The sequence below is a fragment of the Aotus nancymaae genome, unplaced genomic scaffold (genome assembly GCF_030222135.1).
Source record: "Aotus nancymaae isolate 86718 unplaced genomic scaffold, 86718_ANA_hifiasm-v0.15.2.pri h1tg000040l, whole genome shotgun sequence".
Classification (NCBI taxonomy): Eukaryota; Metazoa; Chordata; class Mammalia; order Primates; family Aotidae; genus Aotus; species Aotus nancymaae.
Window position 1 is genome coordinate 101,599,231 of NW_026988454.1, and position 18,572 is coordinate 101,617,802.

Consider the following 18,572-nt stretch of genomic DNA (forward strand, 5'->3'; position numbering starts at 1 on the left):
AACCTAAGATTTTTTTTTTGCATTAGGAATGCCATTCAACATATATTTCCAATTGTCATATAAAATAGAAGTTAAAATTCAGTGTTTTATATGTAGGTACTTCTAAAAGTATGGTGAATCCTTCCTTTGTTTTGCATAGACAATTAGGTTCTAATTAATAGTATTTTTATTGCTTAATTACCAATCAAATAGCCACATTTATATACTTCATATGCAAATCCTTTATTTGAATTTAGTGTTAAGAATAGTACATTAATAGGACTATTTTTTATGCTTAAGAATATGGTTTTAAGATGAAGCTGTTAATGAATTTTTAAAAATTCTCTTATTGTCAACATCTAAAAGCCTCCTAAGAAGTTTTCAGTTAATTAGGGAAATGCTAGACAACTAAAGTCAGAATCACCCTGGACAGATTACAAAGACATTAGGTCATGACGCAGCTGACTGGTTGTCCCTGCACTGATAGCTGAAAAGTGTCATTGTTGTCTCTGTACAACTAATCTCTAGTTATAAATTAGGGAGGAGGGAATGGGGATTTTTTACTGGGTTATGATTCAGATAGCAGATAATTTCATTACTTATCCAAGATTGTATTTAATAAGTCCCCTTTTAAGTGCTAAAATGTGGGACCTCCTAATGTTAATTCAAAGGGGTGTGTGTGTGTGTTATTCAACCCTTCTTCCAAAATGACCTTGTATGACTGTGAATGTTTACCATTCAGCCAAGTAAGCAAGCAAATACACTAAAAGGCACAGAAATGGAAACAGTCTATTTTCATGTTCATCTTAAGACATCATATGAGTGTTATTCAAAATTGATTTTAACTGTAAAATGCTTTTAAAGATACATCACTGTGGCTTGATTTTTAGACAAGTATTTCATGTGTTTGCAAAATATCATGACATTTGCTTTCTGCTATAATTTAAGGCCATTTATATTATATTCTATGAGTAGAAAGGTCTAGGGGGATCATTTGGGTGGTAAAGCCCTTTTAGATCCACATTTAACTGTTTAAAACTCTGAAAGGGCTTTTTCTCTTTTTAATTTTGTGCTGGGCAGAGTCTTAAAAAATACTCTACTTTATTTATTTATTTAGAGATGAAGTCTTGCTCTGTTGCCCAGGCTGGAGTGCAATGGTGCAATCTTGGCTCACTGCAACCTCTGCCTCCTGTGTTCAAGGGATATTCCTGCCTCAGCCTCCATAGCAGCTGGGATTACAGACATGATCCACCATGCCCAGCTAATTTTGTATTTTTAGTAGAGACAGGATTTCACCATGTTGGCCAGGCTGGTCTCAAACTCATGACCTCAAGTTATCCACCCACCTCAGCCTCTGAAAGTTCTGGGATTACAGATGTGAGCCACTGTGACCAGCCAATTTTAATTTTTTAATATTAGTGTATCTCCTGGTTAGACACATGTATTACATGTATTAGCAATGACCCTCTAAGCCATCATTTCTCTCTGTTTCACTGAATCCCCAATTCTCTCTCCTATAACTCTTTACCTAGTATCATTAACACTTCATAGAGTAACCTGTATTCTCCTCCAGAAAAAAAGAATGGAGGTTTTTTTGGAGTTAAGCCAAGGCTTCACTGAGGTTTAATTGTATTTGACATTTTTGGTGGCAGAATGTAGGAAATTGACCTGAGGAAAAGAATTGGAGACCTACCCTATTTTTGCTGTAGGAATTATGTTTCCATATTATTAATCATTTTCTACTTCTTAAGTTTTTAGCTATTTTTCTTGTTGAATTTACAATATTTTAAAAACTAATAAATTGGATGTTTCGCTAAGCACTAAGTAATCTACTATAGAGTACTTCTTTTTTCAAAGTAGACGACAGACATTATGACTAATATTTTTAAAAAAGTAGTTACAAAATTGTATTTTAAAGAGAAATTTTAATTCACTAATACCTGAGACATATGATATATTAAACAAAATTAATGTAATAGGACTATTTTTAGATGATTATATCATAAAATCTGTAATTTTTTTGTTCTTGCCTCCTTTTTGGAAAATGTTTCCGTATAATACATTGAATGTCATGTGATGTGCATGTTCGAAACTGAAATTTTATTTATAAATATTAAAATGACGAACATTTATTTTTCACCATTTACTCCTTACGTTTGAATGAAGTACCTTGCCTCATTCTGTCATAAAGAAAGCCAAGGGCAGGATTGCGTTTTCAACCTATTGCTCTAAATGTAATTTGCGATGTTGCGTGCCTTAGAATCCACACTGACACATGCTGGCTACTGCTACTGCCTAAGGCCTGTAATTCAGGAATCTTGTACTAGGATGTAATTTTTTATAGGATGATTCAGGTTGGCCAGATGAATCATCCTATAAAATGATTCATCATCCTATAAATGATGAAATCTAAGTGTAAATTTCAATAAATATTACTATATACCACTTTTAAGTTGTTCAATGGCCTGGTAAAAACCTTGCTTTGGATAAACAATCCCTAAGTATTCCCTATTTATAAATATTATACTTATATAATTTCTTAGAAATGTTTTCAGTAGTAAATGCTTACAATTTACAGAGAAATCAGAATTTACAGAGTGCCATGAAAATGATTTTTTAAATAAATTCCTTATTGAGTACAATCAAGACCTAAAATATATGAACTTCTGCTTCAGGAATGAAATTTGCATAATATTACTGTGAAGGGACTGGATTTACCAGACACTGCACTGAGTGCTTCATGCATCTTATTTCACTTAACCCTCAGAATAACCCTGCTGAAGTAGGCTCTCTAAATTACCCCCATTTACAAATGAGAGATCTAAAGCTTACAGACGTTACTTTGTCACGGTCACACAGTTTTTACATGGTAGAAATGGGATTAGAAGTAATCTTGGCTGACTCCAGATTTCACATTTAACCACCATGTTATATTACTGTACTGCTTGGAAAATCAAATTTAATGTGATGGCATGAAATAAAATTTTTAAACTGTCCCACTGTGTCATCTGTTTATAAAAATCATCTTTGCTTCAGAAAAAAGCTTTTTAAAAATAAAATAAAATTTCAAAAATTATCAAATCAAAGAAGTTAATGTTTATCTAGTAAGTTTTTAATTAAGAAGATATCAAAATCCCCATAAAATGAAACTAAAAAACACATTAGGTAAGCCCCAAAATTTGTGTCTGAGTGGTCATATCTTTTCATAATGATTTCACTTAAACTAAAATATAGAAAGTAGATTTTAGAGTATTTGATTTTCAGAAAAATCTAGACATAACTGATAAAAGAGCATGACTGAAAAAATATATAATTGCACAAACATCCAGATATAAAGATATGTTGGAAATTCATTTTTCTCCCCAAGCCTTGCTCCTTTTTACTTCCAGTTAATATTCTTAACCTGTGACAGAATGTTGGAATATTTTATTTTGCAACTTTGATGTTTCACAGAAAAATACAGTTGTCAATTAAAGTATAGGCCCTGAACTAAAATAGCACTAGATCCAGTGATACAGAGAAAGAATTTCTGGAGCTATGAGACTCAAGAATGGGTCACCCACACACATACTTCCCATTTACTTGGCATTACATCATATGCTGCTCTACTTTATCAAATCGTCCATATCCAATCTGCTAATAACATTGACTTACAGAATTAGTTTGATTTAATATGCGCTTTTTGTTTCTTCAACACATGCTATCTTAATTCATATTAGCTAAACCTTGTTGCCTACTTCATCATAATGATCCTGCATCCCACCAAGGGAAACATAAGAGCATATATTCTTGCTTTGTTTTATATGGCTGCATGCAGGCAGATGGCTGTCTCCTACTGTAAAGTTCAAAATGACAGATTTGGAATATCAGTGTCTTGTGCTGGGGAAAAGCGTATGCCTCTGACTATTAATTATAGGATTAACATTTTTAAAGAGCCTCATACTTTTTAATGTTCTATAAAACCATTTTATAAATAGTACAATAAAGGAGTATTTAAATGCCATACATTAAAAGCAAGAAATATTTTGTTTTAATTGATATTCTATCTGCATATATTCCATATATGTTTAAATGTTAACTGTACTGAGTAAATTACAAATGTAGAAATAAAAGTGAGAGGCTTTACTAGGTGTTTTGTTTAAAAAAAATAGACTCCCTTGATATCTTTGTTTTTTACTATAACTGGAATGTATCTTAAAAGTCTGTAAGAGTAGTCCAGATTTATTTATTAACTTTAAATCAGGTGGCTGAGTGTCATGGATTCCTGGGCTAAGAAGGCAGGGAAACAGCATCGGCAAGGTTCTTAAAACAGTGATTTATCTCTTTTCCACAGAACTGATGGTCTATATCATCAGAAAAGGACCAAGACATAGGTGTTTGCCTTTTCAAATGTTAATATCTGTGTCTGAAAATCTGTATGAAATCAGAGCAGTGCTGCATATTTATTAATAAATGACAATGGCTGAAATACTCATATGTTAAATTGAAAATAAATGGGGATTGAAATCAAGAACAGAGGCTAACAGGAGACAAGATTACCTATTATCAAAGACAGAGGATTTCATTTTTGAAGTCAGAGGTAGACTGGAGGTTTATAACCTGCTCTGCTCTTCTCTATGAACTGCTACATTCTCCAGCAGGGTACACCAGGCTCAGCTGGAGACAAAGACAGCCTGCTCCCTATTCTCGTGCTTGTAACTATGACACAATCCTCAGTGAGCTTAAATCAAGGTTTTGACAGGGCTGTGTTCCTTACTGGAGTATCTAAGGGAGAATGCATTTCCTTGCCTTATCCATCTTCTAGAGGATGTCTGCATTTTTTGTCTCATGGCCCCTTCATCTATTTTCAAAGCCAACAATGGCAAGTCTAATGTTTCTCATATTGTATCTCTCAGACATACTCTTACAACTCCCTTTTCTATGCTTAAGGCGGCTTGTGATTATATAGGGCCCACTGAGATAATCCAGGATAATCTCTGTGTCTCAGAGTCAGCTGGTTAGCAATCTTAATGCAATGTGCATCTTCAATTCCCCTTTGTCATGTAAGGTAAGATAGGTGCAGTTTCTGGGAACCGGGCTTTGGACATCTTTGGGAGGCCATTATTCTGCCCACCAAAGGATCTCTGGTCATCTCTCAGGGGACTTACATGATTTTACAAAAAAAGAAACCTATTGTGTGGATATCTAGTGTTCATCAAATTGTGGGAAGTAAATTAAATCAGTTTAGAAAATGTACTGAAGGATGTTTGATGTTCTGGAAGGCCAGGGAACAAGAGCTATAATGAGTCTGATCTAGGAACAGACTGGTCTATCCGCCCCCAGCACTGGACGTGTGCCATGTTCTGAGCCACTTGCTCAAGATTCAGAGTCCCAGGAGATACTCTGAAATTGTCTAATTGGCAAAACCTCAACCATATGCTAACCCACTGCCTGTGCAAGAGAAGGAGGAGAGGAACAAGAAGGGCCATTTTGCCTTGAGCTTCTGAAATAGTAACTAGACCATACAATCCACCAAGATTCACAAAACAGGCCTGTCCTTTATTTCGACACAAAAAGATAATCATTCACAAAAGGCATTCATAGCATGTGTGCAAATTTTTTTCTCCCTGGATTTCTGTCTTTTATATCCATTTATTTTGCAGAATAGTTTAGCAAAACGTTTTGTTGCCGTTCATCTGCGCAAACACACTGTAAATACATCATCAAAATATTTTCTTTCTTTTTTTTTTTACCTCTTTTTTAATTGCATTTTAGGTTTTGGGGTATATGTGAAGAACAAGATTGTTGCATAGGTACATACATGGTAATGTGTTTTGCTGCCTTCCTACCCATCACCTGTATCTGGCATTTCTCCCCATGTTATCCCTCCCCAACTCCCCACCCCCTGCTGTCCCTCCCCTAGTTCCCCCCAACAGACCCCAGTGTGTAGTGCTCCCCTCCCTGTGTCCGTGTGTTCTCATTGTTCAACACCCACCTATGAGTGAGAACATGCGGTGTTTGATTTTGTGTTCTTGTGTCAGTTTGCTGAGAATGATGGCTTCCAGGTTCATCCATGTCCCTACAAAGGACACGATCTCATCTTTTTTGATGGCTGCATAATATTCCATGGTGTATATGTGCCACATTTTCCCTGTCCAGTCTATCATCGATGGGCATTTGGGTTGGTCTTTGCTATTGTAAACTGTGCTGCAGTGAACATTCGTGTGCATGTGTCCTTATAGTAGAACAATTTATAATCCTTTGGATATATACCCAGTAATGGGATTGCTGGGTCAAATGGAATTTCTATTTCTAGGTCCTTGAGGAGTCACCACACTGTCTTCCACAATGGTTGAACTAATTTACACTCCCACCAACAGTGTAAAAGTGTTCCTATTTCTCCACATCCTCTCCAGCATCTGTTGTCTCCAGATTTTTTAATGATCGCCATTCTAACTGGCGTGAGATGGTATCTCAATGTAGTTTTGATTTGCATTTCTCTAATGACCAGTGATGATGAGCATTTTTTCATATGTTTTTTGGCCTCGTGTATGTCTTCTTTTGTAAAGTGTCTGTTCATAGCCTTCGCCATAAACAAAGATCTTTCCCTTTCTTACTTTCAATTTAGGTCATCAAGAAAAATGTTTTATGGAGAAGACAGTATCTGAAATGGTACTTAAAAGGATCAGTTTAAATGGTACTTAAAAAAATTAGAATGAACAAGTACATGAAGGAGAAGGGAGCTGTCTAGTTTGGTTTGGGAGCAGGGCACATATGAGATCACTGAGAAGTAAAGCTGGAAATTCAGTTGTGACTTATACTGCAGAGAACCCTAAATGACAGATTAAAATATAAAACCATTAGAATGGCTTTCAATCAAGCAAAAGACATAATGACTAGAATTGGGCTTCAGAATGATAGATCTGAAAGTAGAATATAGAAAGGATTGTGGTGAGGAAGGAGATGAGATAGGGAGAAAAATTGAGAAATAATTACAACAGGCTAAAAATATAGGATAACTCTTTAACCCTAATGCTTTGTAAAAATTTGGAAGCATAGAAGATGTTTGTGTTCTCTTGTGCAGAATACAGTATTGATTTTTTTAATCAAAAATTTATCAGACTGGATAACACTTTTATCCTTTCAGGTATTATTTTGTGAAGAAAAATATGTGGTATAAAATGTGATCATAGAAAACAAGTCACAGTAAATGTTCCTTCCATTCTCTCCTTTTTTTTGGCACTATCTTCTGCCCCACCTATTCACCAAAAAACTGATTTATATGCCGTAAAATCTGATCATGGTACAAATGATATGGATAATAAAGGAAATAACATAGGCCTGTTATAAAAAGGTTACAGTCAAAGCAAGAATGACCAACTAGGTAAACATTTGCAAGTACAAGTATACATGCACACTGGGAAAAATGATTTATCTTATATTTCTAATGCAGGACTAACTGTCTTAACAGCCATGATTTCATTGCATGCATTCCTATTTGTTTTTAATTGAATTATTATATACATCACATGTACACCCACACATAAAGATAATTTAGCACATAAAAGATAATTAAAATACATGTTTAAGGTTTTTGTAGAATTATTACAATCATTCACTATTGGAAAACACTTTAAAATTAAATTAGTTGAAAGTAACATTTCAGTGGTGCAGAAACAATGTTCCAAAAACGCATAGTAACTTAAGTAAACTACTAGTTAAAGGCAAATATAGAAATAGAATACAAGGTCCATACAGAAAATGTACCACAGAGCATGTGTCCCCCAAAGTTTTTCAGGGATATATTCCAAGTTGAATGGCAAGAAAAATATATTGAGTTGCATAAATACTTAAAATAAACAATAGAATAAATAAATTAAGATACTGATGACCTCAAGTATACCAAATTATCTCTAGAGAGATACACAAATATTTTACTTGCAGTATAGAAATTTAATGTTTGATGAATTTACTAACAGTCCTTTTAATTGGCAGGCATCTTTAAAAGCATTTTTTTTACTGAAGTCAATTTGCTAACAAAAATAGCAGAAAAGATCATTACAATTTCTTATTTACTGCCAATGAAATCACTTTATGCGATAATGTTTAAACAGTGGGAATAATTACAAAAAATTGATATTCAGTGATCATGCAACTTATTTTTAATGATTTCAAGACAGGGTGCACTGGGAGTGGAGAAAGTCCTGTTTAAAATCTGCAACAAGGAAATGCCATTTAAGCCGAAACTTAAAAAATAGAAAGTCACCAGAATTTTGAAAAGCAGAGAAATGTTCCAAAGACAATAGTATGCTCCCATGAACATGAGTATATAAGAATGATTTTATGAGTTTAAAAAGGAAAAACTCTAAGTACCAATAATTTTCTTAGACTGAAGACTAAAACAAATTATTGAAGAAAAAACAATGCCTCTAATTTCATTTGCTGATGTATTTTAAATTTATAACGAGCCTATTGTCCCTCATCTCATTAAATTTAATAAAGTTTTATGGCCAAATGCTAAATATGGCTATTTTTTTCTGATACTGCAGCTCATAGTCTTTCAAAGAAAACACTTCACTTTTTCACAGAACACATTATCTGATAATTAAATTAATGGGGTTTAGTTGAGAATTTTAATATCATTTGACATCTTAACATTTTAAGTAACAGTAAGGAATTACACTAATACTTTTGTATTATACTATTTGCAATAAAATAGTAAAGATCTGAAAGAAAATGCTATTCTCTAATTAACTGGAATAAATTAGGAAAAAGGACTGAATAACATAAATTTGGATATGAAATTTCAACAATAAAAACAAACGCTAATGTGAACCTGCCCTAAAACATTATTACAGAATGGCAAAACAACAAAAAACTATAATGAGCAGAGATAATTAGGAACAAAATGTTCAGTCTCTGAGAAATTGATTTTCAGACATTTTCATCAACGTGATGTGCCTTTGGTAGAAAAAATCTTAATTTAAGAACTTACAGGTAAAAGACAACATCATGCCCTTACTTGTAAATACAATCATATTAATGAAACTAAAAATTACCTGAGCAGAAGAATTTATTATTTAACTGTCCTGGAAATACTAAATCAATTTCCACTGCTTTAATCTATTTTGTTAAGCTTTTTCTGTGGATGTCTCTATTCTCTGTCCTAGGATCATACATACAATATGGATCTAAATAAATATGAAGAGATATGAAGCAAAATGGAAATTGAAAATAATCTTTACACAAATATGCCACCTTTTGCCTGCAGTTCTCTTGGTTGTCTGTGGTTTAAAAGTAGGAAATAGATACTTTGGGTAATCTCAGTGTTTCTGAAGATTGCAGTAGTCCCCATTAATACACAGGGGATAGAATTCTGAGACCTCCCCACCCATCCAGTGTATGCCTGAAACCTCAAATAGTACCAAGCCCTATATCCAGTCGTCCTTTGTATTTATTGGAGATTGGCTCCAGGACTCCTCTGGGATACCATAAACAATCAAGTTTCTTATATAAAATGGACAAAGGAATTTTTCACATCCCAGGTGGGATGGACGGAGACAGTATGAGATTTCATCATGGCATTCAGAAAGGTGTGCAATTTAAAAATGTGTGAATTGTTTATTTCTAGAATTTTCTATTTAGTATTTTTGGACTGCATTTGACCATGGACTAACTGAAACTGAGGAAAGCAAAACAGCAGATAAGGAGGAACTACTGTAATATCAGATTGTCTTAGCCCATTTACTGTTGCTATAACAGAATACCACAGACTAGGTAATTTATAATAAACAGAAATTTAATGGTTCATAGTTATGGAGACTGGAAAGTCCAAGATTGAGAGGTTGCATCTGGTGAGGGCCTTCTTGCTGTGTCATCCCATGACAGGAGACAAAAGGAAATAAAGATGGTGAAAGAAAGAAAGAAAAAGGGAGCCTAACTACCCCTTTTATAATGAACCCCCTCCTGTGATAAAGCGTTAATCCATTCACTTTGTCCTCATGGCCTAATCACTTCTCATTACACCCCACCTGCCAACATTGTTGCATTGGGGAGTCAGTTTCTAACACATTTTGGGGTTTACATGCAAACCATAGTACTAATGTAGTAACTAAGAAACAGGAAAGCAACAGATAATTAAAGCTAATATTTACCATTGTACGCTTGGTACACACTGTGCTAAACCCTTTTCATGCATTTTCTCTTTCATTCCACACACCAACTCTGTGAATCAAGTAATAATTTATTAGTTGAAGGTTTTCTTGTCTCCAAGTTATAGAAACCAACTCAATAAAAAATAACTGGTAGTGACCCATTTAATCATCATGAATCAGTATGATTTTGAAGTAAAAATTATTCTGGCCACTTAATTCAAGAGAAAAAAAATGGAGGCAGAGAGTTTAAGTGTCTTGTTCATGGTTACTGAGCCAGTAAATTCTGAAACTGAGATTAGAGTCCAAGCTTTTGAACTAGTCTACCTATCCAATCCAAGTTAAAATAAGCAAAGACAGAATCAAATTTATTATATGAATATAAAGATGGAATTTCATAGAACCCCAGAATGAGAATACAAAGATGTCTGCAGAAGGGAACTGCAACTAGAAACAAAAGCCCTCTCAGTATTTTCTCTGTTCAAGTGATGTTTCATTCTTCCTACTGTGTCCTGATTGACAACAGATTTTGAATGAACATTGTAGAGTCCTTCTCCCAAAAAAGAGCTGAACTATTCTTAGATTGAACCTGGGGAAGAGAAACTGGCTATCTAGTTTGGCTAAGAGAACCACCCCTTATCCAATGGCTCTAACCAAAAGTATGCCATGCCAGCCTGTCTGCTCACTGATCTATCTGCAGATCAGAAAGGAGCTGCCCAAGAAGGAAGAATTATGGTAGGCTGGGAATATACCATGAAATTTGTAAACTATTCATATTCCCATCCTACTGGTGAAAAAACTGCACAGAGAAAATAATTTGTGGGGTCAACAAAGTTGGAACTCAGTAATTTGTGATTACCAAAGCAAGAACTCAAACCAAGGTATATTGAATGCCAGAAACTGTTTTCTTAAACTGCCATACATTTCTATTAAAAAAATCTTTCTTAACAAAACCAAAAATAATGTCATCTCTGTTGACATAGTAATGCATTCAGTTATTAAATGACCTGACTTGGTAGATTGTACTCAAGAATAATTTCATTTCTTCTAACCCTGACTAAAGAAATGTTCTATCAGATTTCTCCTGCCCTCTTATTTTGTGACAAACAGGGAATATCCCATAGTTCTCAGGTCACTTGTATTGAAAAATCTAATCCAATTTGAAACTTCACTCCTATATTCAATTTGAAACTGTCCACACCCTTCTGCCTTCCCTTGGATCCACTTCCTCCTCAAAGCTAGAGTCTTCAAGGTCACATCAGGATAGGAGGCATCAGAAAAAGCATCAAAAGTCATATTTAGCAGGTGTTGATTTAATTCTGCATGGGCAGCAAATGTATTCTGTCATTACAGCTACATCAATGGTTTGATGGTGATTCCCCACACCACCTTTCCCTGTCTTAAATTGTGCATTCTCAGCTAATATCCTGCAAATTTCTCTTTAGCAGCTCTTGGGGAAGTGCATGCCTGCCCTTTTTGGCTGATGTGCATGACAAGGTAGAAATGTTATTAGACAAGATTATTTCTAGATGACTTGAGCCTTGCTACCCTCCTTATAATGAATTGGATCCCAGAAAATCTCAAGCATCACTGTCCTGCCAACTAAGAGAAGTGTAAATAAACCCATGGGTGAATTCTCACTCTCTTCAATAACTTTGCAGGCTACTCCAGCTCTCCAGCTGCCTTCAAGATTCTCCCAGCAAGAAGCAGGCTCCAGTTTCCATTCCCTGCTTCCTAACTGTAGAATGTCAAAGGAAAACAAGGCTAGACATTATTTAAAGCAGTGAAAACAGATTTTAGTCAGTACTGACAGTAGGAGAAGAGCTGAGCTTTATTCTGACTTGTGTAGAGGCAATTGAGTGTTTTTAAGTGAAAATGAGTGAGGGGGAAAAGTAGGGACTCAAGCAGAGCGACAGAAGTGAAAAATTACTAAGGGTTGGTCAGTGTCAATGTAATTAGGCCAGCTGTGTCTGCTAGCTGGCAACTCTCCCAGGTTAAGGTTCTGTCCTCTCAGAGAGGATAGAACAGAGGTTCTATCCTTCTTGATTACATTTCAGAGAAAAGGCTCTCTCTGTCTTTAAGAAAGAAACTTCTGAGTTGTAAGAGATACAGTCATCTCAAAGGAACACAAAAAGGAGTCAGATTGTAAGGCTTTTTAGTAAATCCTCTATGAAAGAGGTCAGAAGCCTAACTTCAGGCATGGCTGAAGCAAATCAATTTACCTGGCAGTATTGCGCTTTCTCAGGTAGGCATGTCAATGGAGGGGCAGGGGCACCTGTGGTCATCCTATGGACAGGGCTTCATGCTGCTAGAGATCCTGCTAGACTGTGGTCCTCTCAATGCAGAGACTTATATGGAGTCATTATGTGCTGAGATTTCTGCACTTCTCATGGAACACGTGTCTAGTACTCCCAAAAACTCTCTCTACAGATAGGAACAGAGAGAGTCCTACAAACTGCTTCAGCTCTACAAGCATGTATCTCGCCATCAACTATTTCTGCTGCTGCTTTTGGGGATTTCCTCACTTGGTTTGTGGTGGGGGTAGGATATGCCTCAGTGCTTTCTACTCTTCAATTTTTCTGAAGCATCGCTCTTTTTGATAAACTCTAGCTTTCTCTCACAAGATTTGGGGAGATGGTAGCTAGACCAATGATATGTTTAATACTCATCTTTAGAAGAGGAGGTATTTTATCACCCATTTTTTGAAGTTTGGAAACTTTAATAGGAATTTTGAGAAAATAGGAAAAGTCCTTTTATAGATATTATCATATTAACATAAAGATGGAATGCTTTATAATCAAAACAGAAATGAATCCACTTTTGAGGATTAATGGTATTTCTTTCTGCAGTTCCTGTTTTGGTTTTTTTTTTTTTTTTTTTTTTTTTTTTCCAGATAGAGTCTTGTTCTGTCACCCAGGCTGGAGTGCAGTGGCCTAATCTCAGCTCAGTGCAAACTGCCTCCTGGATTCAACGGATTCCCCTGTCTCAGCTTCCCAAGTAGCTGGGATTACAGGCATGCACCACCATGCCCGGCTACTCTTTGTATTTTTAGTAGAGACAAGGTTTCACCATGTTCACCAGGCTGGTCTCAAACTCCTGATTTCAGGTTATCCGCCTGCCTCAGCCTCCCAAAGAGCTGGGATTAGAGGTGTGAGCCACCATGCCCGGCTCTTTCTGCAGTTCTTTTCTAATATTTACATTGACTTACGCCTAGTGGCAGAGGAGTTTCAACTATTCCCAAAAGGGTTCTGAAGACATAGTTGAATTCTAAAGATTTTGAGATTGTGCCACTGTACTCCAGCCTGGCGACAGAGTGATACTCTGTGTCAAAAAATAAATAAATAAATAAAAGAGTCACGTGGTATTTACATTCTACAACACATATATTGTGATATAAACATTAAATAAAATCATTCTCCATGAATTTTTACGTTTCTTCTCTGACTACAAGCAAATCTGTTATGCTGGTGCAGTTTCCTGGAGACACATCTATTTGAGAAGCACAAATTTATTGAAAAAAACTGGGAGTAAGAAGATAGGGAATTCAATCTTGGTCCAATTCTTAGTTACGTAGCTTTGGAGAAATCTTGACTTTTTTGACCTTCAGTTTCTGTATCTTTGAGAGCCCCTTTTAGCTCAAAATTTATTGATGCCCAGGTTGAGTGTCTAACAAGAAATCGCTTGAGTTCTGTTCAGCCACTGTTCTGTACTTCCTCAGACTAAGGAGCAGCCTACGAAAGTATGCTTCACCAACAGGGATGTCTCTTTACCTTGGCAGAAAAGCTTCTTAGTCAGGCTCATTTCTTACTTTGCTACCCATTTTTTGCAGAATGTGTTCTCTGAGAAGCAGACTCCAACACAGGGACTGTCATGTAGGAATTGTATAAAGGGAGCACTCTCAAGATCAGCATATGTGGGGAAAGGGAGGTAGCAGGATAGTGAAGGGAGAGCTTCATAGCATCCACCACACCAGTATATCCCCCTATGACTTCTTGAATTCAACAGTAGAGTAGCCTTGTGTTTATCGAATAAGAATGCTACCATGGGCTTCTCTTAGGCACATTCTCTGACATTACTCACAATCAAAACGACTTCTGAGAAACAAAAGACTTTGGGATAAAAGATGTTGTTTGGAATTGTAGAGAATATCTAAAGTTCATAGGAATTTTTTGTTTCTAATTTGGAGACTTTGTTTCTCTCATGGAGTTTGAAAATATGATCTCTTCTTGCACATGATTACCTGGTGTCTTCTCTTGGACTCCCAGGTGTTTCACTGATCTAGATCTATTACTGACTTCTTTTCCAAAGGATCTGTGCTTAATTCTTCTTCAAAATATGTTTATTTACCTGACATATGTCCTTCATGAGCCGATGCCTGCTAATTTGTCTAGCTTTGTTTTCCTTCAACTTCCTGCTATCCAAACCTATAATCCAATTATGCTAAGTGCATCTTAATTCCCCAACATTTCATGTCTTCTTGTCTTATGTCCCATGCCCACCAATGTTCCTTTCATGTGGAACAATATTTCTTAACCTGGTTAGCTGTTTGTCTTCCTTAGAGACTTGAATCAATTATCAGTTTTGCTGGGAAGTCATTTTTTTTCACCTACATTTCCATAGTATCCTGTGCCCTTCTCTATTTAACATCTTCTCTTTTCACAATGTATTAACTTAGTCTATCTCCTAGATGGCAAAATATTAAAGAAAGTGACTTTTTTGCTTTTATATTTTTCTTTCCCTATCATCTAGCATAGCACCTGGGATACAGGAGAAAACTAAACATTTTTATTACATTTTAAAATAACTGGGGTTTTTTGTAAATAGGTAAGTAATCATTTAGCTGTTTGGGTATATCTAGCAAGTATCTTGGTATTTAGAGAAAAAAATAAAAATTTATAAAAATTTCTTCCATTTATAGAAAATTAGAGGCACTATCCCTGATTTTTCTTCCACTCAAACTAGTTCTGAATTTGAACATATTTTAAAATTTTACGTTCATTTCAGTCTGTGCCCTGAATATTCAGGCAACTCTCCTAACTTTAATTCACTGAAGATCCCTTTATAACACTCACATTTACCCTCTCTTCTTTTGTAAATAAAGTATAAAATATTTGGACTATAATATTTACAAATATACTTGAAAAACACTTAAAAAATTCCCCAGGAAGCTTCCTCATGGTTATCACAGCATTTAAAACATGACAACTAAACAGCTAGATGAAATATTTTTGGTACAACTCTGAAACTTTGTTATAATTTCTTGTCCTGAATAAATTGAAAACAATATTTTTCATATTTCATATATTCATAAATATTTATTACTCTCAAAAAATGCAAACAACTCAACTATATTTTGATCTCAATTTTAGTATCATAAACCACTGAAGATTATCCTCTAGATCTTTATATGATAGAATTCAGAATAAAGACAATGAAATGACTTGCAATCATTTTAACTAGAGTGGAAGTTTAAAACCAATTCTGTAAATTTTCTAGAACTCCTTTGACAAGTTTTACTTATTAGCTCAATCAGATTTGCAAAATTTTACATATATATTACATGCATATCACATTAAACATTACATATATACAATATGCATATCAAATGGCACATTACAAGGACTTACTAGTTAATGTTGTTGCTAATTCCCTTCATTAATCAAATAATAAATTCCTTAACATAAATGTGAATCCCATAAATGTGTTCTAGCCACATATTCCTCATACTGCAATGCTCACTGACAGTTACATTTAAAGGATATTTATTATATATATTATTTAGTCACAACTTTTCATGTTACTTCTATGATTATGACCTCCTATGCTATTTTATTATCATATTTACTTAAATACATCTTTAAGCTGTGTAGACATTAATATGTATTTAGTGTACATACTCTGGGATATGTGGAAGTATATCCTGTGGAATGTGCATTGTCACAAATAATTGTGTAGTTATATTTCTTTCTACTACCATAAAAGATGGAAAATGACAACTATTACAAGATGCACTTTAATTACCCCAGAAAACAATTAATGAAATGTTCTATGACTTAAGCTCTTCCGTAACACTGTCTTTTGCTTTTTCACACATTTTTAGCACCTGGTTTAAGAAAGAATCTAAAAGCCCTATCTGTGTGGATTTCAAAGTGCAGCACATCTGTCATATCTTGGCATAAAATGCAAAAGAGCCCCTTAAGATTACTTCTCATATTCAAATTAGCATGTACAGTACCAAAACTATGTTCTAAGAAGAACTTGCACATGGTTAACATTTTGGAAAATGAGAAGAATTAAAACAAAAGGAAAAAGAAGGCAAAAGCCAAGGTGAATTTTACTTCTTACACAGGGATTTTATATTGCATTTCTGTTCCCTTTCTAGGTTGAAACTTAAGATCTGTACACATATTCACATTAAGTTGATTTATAATTCACTTTTTGTAGAGGTAATAAAAAGGCATTATGTGTAACTATCAAAAAAGATTACTGTGTAATCACTTGAAAATAGCCGACATTGAGAATTACTAAAATGATGAATGTATGACTGTGGACACAATTAGAGTTTGTGAAATCAACCATACCACTGTTCAGATGTTTGAACATATGTTGAAAAGCCCTAAGCGTATGTGTATAGAATTGTTCCTTATTGTAAAGCAGTGTTTCCTTCATTTTAAACCCATTTGTATTATAAAAAAGATGTAATCCACATATATCAGGTTAATTTACATTTAGATCATTTGAAATGCTGTCTTTTAAAATGCCTTCTAATGATTCACTGTTAATATATTTTAAGGCATTAATATCTCACATTAATGCATCTTAGGTCTCTGGATTAGAGTGTTATCTACGTTTCATTTAAAGCCAGACACTTTAATGGTAATTGTGGCCCTCATGCAAACTTCATTTTATATGTATAGAGGTTTTCATCACATTTAATAAATATAACAATTTTTATATTAATTTACAAATATAATACTTGTAGTCATACTGGTCATGCTGATGCATTTTCTATTCTGATCTGTTCCACATCAAACTATTCATTGTATTTTGAAATAATATTTTCAGGGGCTTCTCAGAGGCTTTGCTAATAAACACATTTTCATTTATCTCTAAAGCAGAGACCTTTTCAGTTGAGCTCATGATGACTCAGATTACAGAGCACTTGAACAATGAAGATTTAGAAGGACTTTTTGATATATATTTACTATGGTTTGAAAGTCCCCTCCAAAACTCATGTTGAATTTTTTTTTAACTTTTAATTTCAGGGGTACATGTGCAGGTTTGCTACCTAGGTAAACTTGTGTCACAAGGGTTTGTTGTACAAGTATGAAGCCTAATATCCATTAGTTATTCTTCCTGATCCTCTCTCTCCTCCCATTCGGCACCCTCCAATAGGTGCCATTGTGTGTTGTTCCCCTCTATGTATCCCCACTTAAAAGGGAGAACATGCAGTATTTGGTTTCCTGTTCCTGTGTTAGTTTGCTAAAGATAATGACCTCCAGGCTCCAGCCATGTTCCTGCAAAGGACATGATCTCATTCATTGTTATGGCTGCATAGTATTCCATGATGTCTATGTACCACATTTTCTTTATCTAGCCTATCACTTATGGGAATTTAGGTTGATTCCATATCTTTGCTATTGTGAATAGTGTTGCAATGAACATCGTGTGCACGTGTCTTTATAACAGAATGATTTATATTCTTTTGGGCAAATACTCAGTAATGGATTGCTGGGTTGAATAGTATTTCTGTCTTTAGACCCTTGGGGAATAGTCAAACTGTCTTCCACAATGGTTGAACTAATTTACACTCCCACCAACAGTGTTTAATTGTTCCTTTTTCTCTACAACCTGACCAGCATCTGTTTCTCTTTGACTTTTAATACTTTAAAGGTGTTAAAAAAAATCCCTCAGCTCACAAATTGTAAACAAGAAGGTTGTGAGCTATAGTTGGTGCAGAAGCCAGATTACATATGTATGAGTATATATGTGTGTGTATATATGTAACAATATACAAGTTATTTTTAATGTATGTATTATATATACATAAACCAGATTTAAATTCTTCCTATTATAGAATTAACATTTTGTCATTTATTTTGGTGTTTTGCCTTTTAGAACTTATTGTTTCCTTTGTTTTATATATATTTATCTTAATTATATATCTTGTCATCTGTCTTTTATTCATTACTTTTTAAAAATCGGACCTAATCAGTAAATTGTTTGAGTAGTCCTACTTTTGTATTATATACTTCTCCAGATTTTCTCTGTGAAAATCTGGAAAATTATATTTCCAGATTATTAGAAATTACACAGTGACAATTTAACTCTTAATATTTTACTTTTCTTAAGCTATTGTTAAATTATTAATTATTAGTATTATTATTTGAGATGGAGTCCGGCTCTGTCACCCAGGCTGAAGTACAGTGAAGCAACCTCCGCTTACTGCAACCTCTGCCTCCA

At 34.7% G+C, this 18,572-nt stretch overlaps 1 protein-coding gene and 1 long non-coding RNA gene across 4 annotated transcripts in view; one reads left to right on the top strand and one right to left on the bottom strand.

The window, feature by feature from the left end:
• The window catches only part of EYS (eyes shut homolog), a 2,025,572-nt gene that overhangs the window by 1,486,723 nt on the left and 520,277 nt on the right, over window positions 1-18,572 (top strand).
• The window catches only part of LOC105723026 (uncharacterized), a 277,237-nt gene that overhangs the window by 93,078 nt on the left and 165,587 nt on the right, over window positions 1-18,572 (bottom strand). The window lies entirely within an intron of this gene.